This window comes from Bactrocera latifrons, unplaced genomic scaffold (assembly GCF_001853355.1).
Source record: "Bactrocera latifrons isolate USDA-ARS-PBARC rearing strain unplaced genomic scaffold, ASM185335v1 scaffold_274, whole genome shotgun sequence".
Taxonomy (NCBI): Eukaryota; Metazoa; Arthropoda; class Insecta; order Diptera; family Tephritidae; genus Bactrocera; species Bactrocera latifrons.
In genome coordinates this window covers 188152-195384 of record NW_017536341.1, presented here as the reverse complement: position 1 = coordinate 195384, position 7233 = coordinate 188152, and the positions used below count along the sequence as shown (strand labels likewise).

General features: G+C 36.7%; 1 protein-coding gene across 14 annotated transcripts in view; it reads left to right on the top strand.

Moving 5' to 3' along the window:
- LOC108969987 (putative GPI-anchored protein pfl2) overlaps window positions 1-7233 on the top strand; it is a 198825-nt gene that overhangs the window by 143695 nt on the left and 47897 nt on the right. For 3 of the 14 annotated variants that reach the window (XM_018935048.1, XM_018935047.1, XM_018935049.1), the window contains exon 1: window positions 5588-6442. The exons of 8 other annotated variants lie outside the window; for them this stretch is intronic. The gene's annotated coding sequence lies outside the window, so the exon portion shown is untranslated. Of the gene's footprint in view, window positions 1-5587; window positions 6443-7233 lie in introns of those variants that run through there. 3 more of the 14 variants (XM_018935046.1, XM_018935043.1, XM_018935050.1) reach the window with 3 other exon arrangements.

Sequence of the window (7233 nt, the reverse complement as noted above, 5' to 3'; positions counted from 1 at the left end):
AATACAGGTTAGCTGAGAGCTGCAACAATTTTCACCTTGCGCTGTGGCGCGCCACGATTTTAGACGAATTTCCGAAATTTCAAGGCCGGAGTTGGGGTTGAAGATGCAATCCGATCTCAAAACAAAAAGTTGCATTGGAATCAGGAAAGTACTAAGGCAACTTTTCTGCACTATTAGAAATCCCGAATCGAAAAAAGTCCGGAATTGACCCACCCCAGTTTTTGTAACACGACGTACTGAGGTTTTTGCATATTCGTCTGAGATCGCTGAATTTTTGGTAGTTCTGTCTAGTTTCTTTTTTTTTTTAAAGGTGCTGCCTTTTTAAATTTTATTTTGTGGATTAGCTCATTTGAAGACCAGCATTTAAAGTTAATTATATTATTTATGTGCACAGGAACATGGCGTGAGATTCCATCTTGTAATTTATCGTAGAATTATTTTATTTTTTCTTCTAGGGAAACGCGGGCGTGTAATTCCGACCAATCGGTTTTTAAGAAAAATGTATTGAGATTCTCGTAGTCTGCTTTTTTGAATGCAAATGAGGGTGAATCAGCTGGTTTGAGTTCAGGTGAGAGTTCTGTATTTCTAGGGTTGGATGGTATTTATCCATTGTTATGAGGGGTCGGTGCTACAGTTATTAATATCTATGCTTGAGAAGCAGAGATCTAGGAGATTGTGGTGTTCATTTAGGACATTATTACGTTGTGTGCAGCCTGCAGATGCTAATCCGGTATATAGTAAGTTTTCACAGTCATTGCGTGGATTCTGGCATTTTTATATTTGTTTCTCATATAGGATAGTTGTTGACAGTGTAATTTGTAAGCTTCGCTGATTGAGGTGGCATATATATGCACCCGATAATTAGATCCGTATTATTGCACTTGATTTTAATATAAATTAGTTCTAGATAGTTATCAGGTAATACAATAAGCTCAGCGTAGATGTGTTGTTTTATTGCGATGAAAACGTCGCCACCACGGGTGTAATTGCTTGTTAAGTTGCTTCTATTCTTTCTGAATATTGAGCAGGATTTATCAATGACTTCCCCATCCAGGATGGCTGGGTGTAGCCAGGACTCGGTGATACAAACAACGTCAGCATTATTGGCCGATGACGATGTTTAGAATTCGGTTATTTTTGTCCTTAGACCTCTCACATTCTGGTACAGTATCACCAGCTTTGTTAGGCATACCCTTCTGAGTGAGCGGGCGAAAATTTTTGTTAAGATCTTAGGAATTCCCTGTACGTACTTGATGGTTTTAGTTGTATCTCCACTCTTAATTATTGAATCGAGTTCAACACGTAAATATTTTAAATGGAGCTGTTGGGCTTGTGTCTGGTGTCATTATCTGGCTTGTGCTTAAGAATGTTTAGTGCTATGTCTGGTGACGGTGTTTCAATAAGTAGTGGACGATTGCGACCAGCTGTTGGATGACCAAGTCGCCGTAACTTGAGGTTTGGTAAACTACTAGCAATGCTAGGTGGAAATGCAGCGAGAATTTCGGTTTCGTCATCCTCCAGGCGCTCCAGACCATCAACTTTCGTAAATTCTGGGACGTTAACAATATTATGTTGGATTGACACATTTTACGTTCAGCCATCTCAGCAAAAATGTCGTCAACAGATGTTGACATATCCAGACAAGACTTAAGTGTTTTCTCCACATTAGAAGTCTGTTGTTAAGATGAGAGCAATCATTAATTAATGTATTATTTTGCTTAGCAAGGTTACTGACCTCTTCTCTGATATTGGCCACGTTACCTTCGATAGCTGATTTGAATTGATCTAGTTTAGTTTGGAATTGAGCTACTAGTGTTACAGTAAGATTGAAGTTTTCTCTCAAAGAGTTTCTCTAGTTTATCCATTGTTACCGCCTCGCCTTCGTGGACTTCTGGAATATAATCTGGAAAAATGACACTAACCTCACTTATACACTGGTCACATTTCCACGTTGGACCATTTTGTTTATTAAAGTGAGCTATACCCTTGAATTCGTCCGTAGTTAAGTTCGTACATTTAAGGTGAACCCAGGTACGGCAGGATGCACAGAGTATGCTTGCCTGGTTCTATTTAACGTTGGTGGAACAGACGCTGCACAAGTGTGTGATTCCGGTCGGCTTCTTCGGTGGCATGTTGACTCAATTTTTAGTGGTGTTGTTAATGTTATTGTGTAAATTATGATTTCCTGGAACGTGAATAGTCGTCCCTTAGTGGATAATGGTTGTTTAAACAATTAGTTTAAACAATTAACTTAATAATTAATAATAATTTACACAGCACAATTGTAAACACGTGCGAAAGCACAGGGATGCCAAATTATAAATAAAATATTTTTTTACCCATTTTCCATCAATGTTTTTCCTAAAAAATGCACTAATGCTCAACTACAATTGCTTGGTTATATTATATTATCGGTATTTAGTTGTAATGATTTGATACTCTAGTCAGCGCAACTGACACAGAGTTGAAAACGGTAGTAACACAAAAAAGTTAAAGTTTGACACTTCATCAGAATTTTTTTGATAGGTTCGGTTAGTATCGATAATGCCGAAATTAAAAACTTTTACCAAAGTTGTCTGCAGTTGTGTTGAAAACTCTAATAAGGAACATAATTATAAAGAAATTATTATAATTAGTAGTAAAGACATATCATTTCATTGTTAACAATTTGTGCCATTTCATTTTCCATGTTTAATATTGCCAAGCCTGACAGTCATTCTTTACATATTATAAAGCGCAAATAGATGTATGTAGATAAGTTCCCATTAGAGAAACTGAGCTCCACTATCTACGGACACTAGACGTGTTAGAACACCTGTATTGCCGTAAAGAAATTTTGAACGATATCAACGTGGGTCGCCGATTTATATTTCGGGATTAAAGAACAAAAACAAATTTTAATCATAAAAAAAAACCTTTATTCGTCTTCTTTACTGGTGTAGACACCTGTGAGCCAGGTCGCGAGTGCGATGACTGTATGTTTGATTACAGGAGATATTTCGTCTTGCCCTCGTTCACTGCCAGACCCATTTGCTTTGCTTTCTTATCCAGTCTGAAAAAAGCAGAACTAACGGTGCGATTGTTAAGGCCAACGACAGCAATATCATCGGCATACATCAGCAGCTGAACACTCTTATGGAAGATTATACCTTCTCGATTTAGCTCTTCATCTTCAATTATTTTCTCCAAGAGTAGATTGAAGAAGTCGCACAAAATACATTCGCATTGTCTAAAGCCTTGATAGACGAACGGCTCGTAGAAGTACTTCCCGATCCTCACGCTTCTATTTACACGGCCGAAAGAGTTTTGCAAGGCTGCTCCTTTTCGTACTCTCAAAATCAGCTTTAAAATCGACGAAGAGGTGATGTGTACCGATTCTCTTTTCACGGGTCTTTTTCAAGATTTGGCGCATGGTGAATATCTGGATGGTTGTTGACTTTCCAGGTCTAAAGCCACACTGATAAGATCCAATCAGTTTGTTGACGGTGGGATTTAATCTATCACACAATACGCTCGATAAAGCCTTATGCGATGTTGAGGAGGCTTATCCCACGGTAGTTGACGCGAATTGTGGGGTCTCCCTTTTTTGTATTGGGCAGAGCACAATTAAATTCCGATCCAAGCAACCAACACCACAAAAACCAATTTTCCAGATTGGAGAAAACTTTTGAGTTTATTCATCCAAGAATTTGTATACATCTTGGCATTTGGCATTTTGGCATCTTTTAACTGTATTTTAGGACTAAGTACTAGTAAAAATATTTATTTGGAGTAATAATATTTATTTTCTCCGGGAGCTCTTTTAATAAAAGACGGTTTGCAGTGACCCCTATATCTCTGAGCTGCGTCCTCTGAAATTTAAAAACCACGCAGATTTCGGTAAAGAAATGTTTAATTCTAATTAGTCGATGCTTTGACAAAATAACGGTTTATAAAATACTTTTTACCAAAACTCCGGCTTTAAATAGTTTATAAAAAAATGTTTGGTAATTACTAAAAAATATATTCCAGAAGTTCGTGTGAAAGTTTGAGACTAATCGGCTAAATCGTTTTCGAGTAATGTTGGTCACCGACTTTAAAAGCATCATTTTGAGAAAAACGCGTTTAAGGAATGCACTTCCAAGCTCTCTGAAACTTTACTAAAAACTTTCGAAATAGGTTCCTTCCGCATCGATGCATGGCTGCCAGCGAGATTTCCAAGCATTTAAGGCGTCCGGATTAGCTTTGAGAGCCTACATGCATGCTGCTTGGATCCCGTTTGTCGGCTCAAAATGCCTCTTTGTCTCGGGATCATACTCAAAGATCCATGACTCGTCACCTGTGATTACGTTGTTCAAAAATTGGGGGTGCCTTTCATACATGTTTAAATTTTCGCCGCAATTTCTGGTCGTCAGTGAGTACTTTTGGGTACTTTGTTCAAGTGCTCACAATACCATGAACCACAGATTTTGATAAAATTTACATCTGGGCAATTAAACGAATACTTAGTAGACGGTCTGAGTTAAAAACTTTGGTCACACGAGTCACACTGTCGGTCTTTGTCGAAGTCGCTAGTCTGACTCTCTTCATCAGCGACCTTTTCCGGCCCTCCAAAAAGGCCTGGTGCCACCGAAACACACCACTTTTTGCTAAAGCAACATCTGGGTAAGCCTGTTTGATCATATCTAACATCTCTATGGCAGATTTATCGAGTTTCACACAGAATTCAACTATAACGAGCGCTGCATTTTCGGTTTACGCTGACTCTCTAAGAAAAGTATTGCTCGATTCAACCTATTTTTGACATACAGACATTGACCGACATTTTCGATCAAATGTCATCTATATAACGGGATCTAAATATTCGGTACCTGGTGGTTACAAGGTGCCACAAGTTAAAAGAAATGATTCGTGCAAAGTTATTCATTTATTGGCATTTAGTAGTTTTTAACAGTACCGTTATATGGCGGGTGAACGGGGTTATCTTCCGATTTCATCCATTTTCACACTGTCGGTAGAAGTTTTTATAAGATTTGTGCTCATCAAATGTTGTTTTAGCTTAAATGGTTTGGGAGATACATATGTACATTAACCTTGTTAGAAGGTAGGGCCATGTACACTTTTTCAAAAAAGTTTGCACATAAGTGTAGTTAAGGCACTTTATATACTTTCGGTTAATGGCGATTTGTGGGCGTGGAAGTGTTTTTTTGTGCTAACCAAGTTTCATCGAGATTTATCAATTTTTACTCCAATTACAGGTTGCACAGACGGACAGACAGGCAGTCAACCGAATTTCAACTTTTCTCGTCATCCTGATCATTTATATACACATATGTATAACCCTATCTCTAGTTTTAGGTGAAACGTACAACCCTTTCGTGAGAAAAACTATAATACTCTGTAGCAACTGGTTTCAAGACTATGAAAACGGAATTAAAATCTTAAACCATTTTTTTGCATATGATCAAAATCAATACAGTTAAAAATAATTAATTGTAGTTTGTATTACAACCATTGACAGGCAAATGTCGTAACCTGCAAAAATAAGTAATGTAAAATTGTATATAAACCCACTAGCAGAAGGAATAGTTCATTTTCTAAAGATTTAGTTCATATACATACTCATATACTAATTTGAAATTTCTACTCCGAACCTGCTTTAGCTAAAATTGTTTCTCTGATCTGGCAACGCAGTGAAATATTATAGCTGTTGCTTCCACGTTACTTGGATTATATTTTATGTCTGCTGTATGGTCATAATAATCTTAGATTGATTGATATGAGTTTATTAAATTTGTGTGTTTCGATTTGATGTTGTAATAAGCACTACGGACTGTGCGCAAAGCTAAGATTTAGTAAGAGAAAGTGCTGTTGAGAATTTTATCTGCTGAATTTTGCGATGCTTTTAACCAAAATAGTGTGCCAATACACATAGAGCATATACCCAAAATCAGTGTATGCGTGCATTCTGACACACAGACGATGTCATTGCTCGTTACTGTCCCTACCGAAATGAGTGTGCAAGCGCAAGTTAAGTCTTAATATTATTGTCATTTATTGCGTTTAAGCAAAATATAAAATGTGTGCTGCTGAGCGACAACAATTGAGATACAGCGAGCGAATGAACGAGTAACCGAAAGCAGCGACGAAACTGCCAAACCTAATACAACTCATCTTACTATATACTATATAACTATAAAATTTAAATAAAGTAAAGGACAAAAGTGTGTAAAAGTAGTGAGGGAACAACGGTCCCACATTGCCGAGCGCGAAAAATGTGTACTGTTTTTATTGCTATCACTGTGCATATATCTCGCGTTTCGATAGTCACAATAAATTTGTATGTGACTGGTGCGGCTTGGGCAAATGTGAAAAATTTATAGGAAAAAGTATGGTAACAAACATTTAAAGGAAGAAAACTGCTTGCTTAAAAAAACCGAAAATTCCTAAAACCAAACTGCAAGTACGTGCATACAAGCATGCATATGTGTGTATACTCATATATGTATATATAAGTATGTGTATGTCATCGAATTTGTTAAAATTTGCTTAATTTTTTCTCAGTTGTGAAAAAAATTAAAAGGAAGGAGTAAATGTAGTGAAAATGTGAAAGTAGTGTAAACAAATCAATAACGCAATATGTAACGTGGTTAATACAGTAAGAAGACTAAAGTAACGCCTGTTGTGATTTATTACAAAAATTGTATAAAAAGAATCACACGAATTTGGAAAATAAAGAGAAAGATAAGATCATGAAATGCGCTGCTACAGTGTGTAATGTACTAAATCATTTCACGCAATGAAATTTTATGTAATTTCACTGATTAAAGAGTACCATGTGTTTAGGTATTGTTATTAGTGCGCACATCACCTGCAATTGCAGTCAATTTCGCAGCATACATTTTTGCGCTATGCATATATGTACATATATTTTGTTCAATGTTTACAATAAACTGGCTGCTTATTATTGATTAGTTGATAACCATTATGCTCATAAAGTATAAAATTGAAATAAATGAACTTACCTCATGCAAACTCTCACGCATAAATACATACATGTACATATATTCGATTAAAGTGTATCATAAGCAAGTAAGGAAGAGCTAAGTTCGGGTGTCACCGAACATTTTATACTCTCGCATGATAAAGTGATAATCGTGATTTCAGGCGTGGTTGTGAACCGATTTCAGCCATATTTGGTACATGTCATCAGAATGTTAAGGAAATATTATATACCGAATTTCATTGAAATCG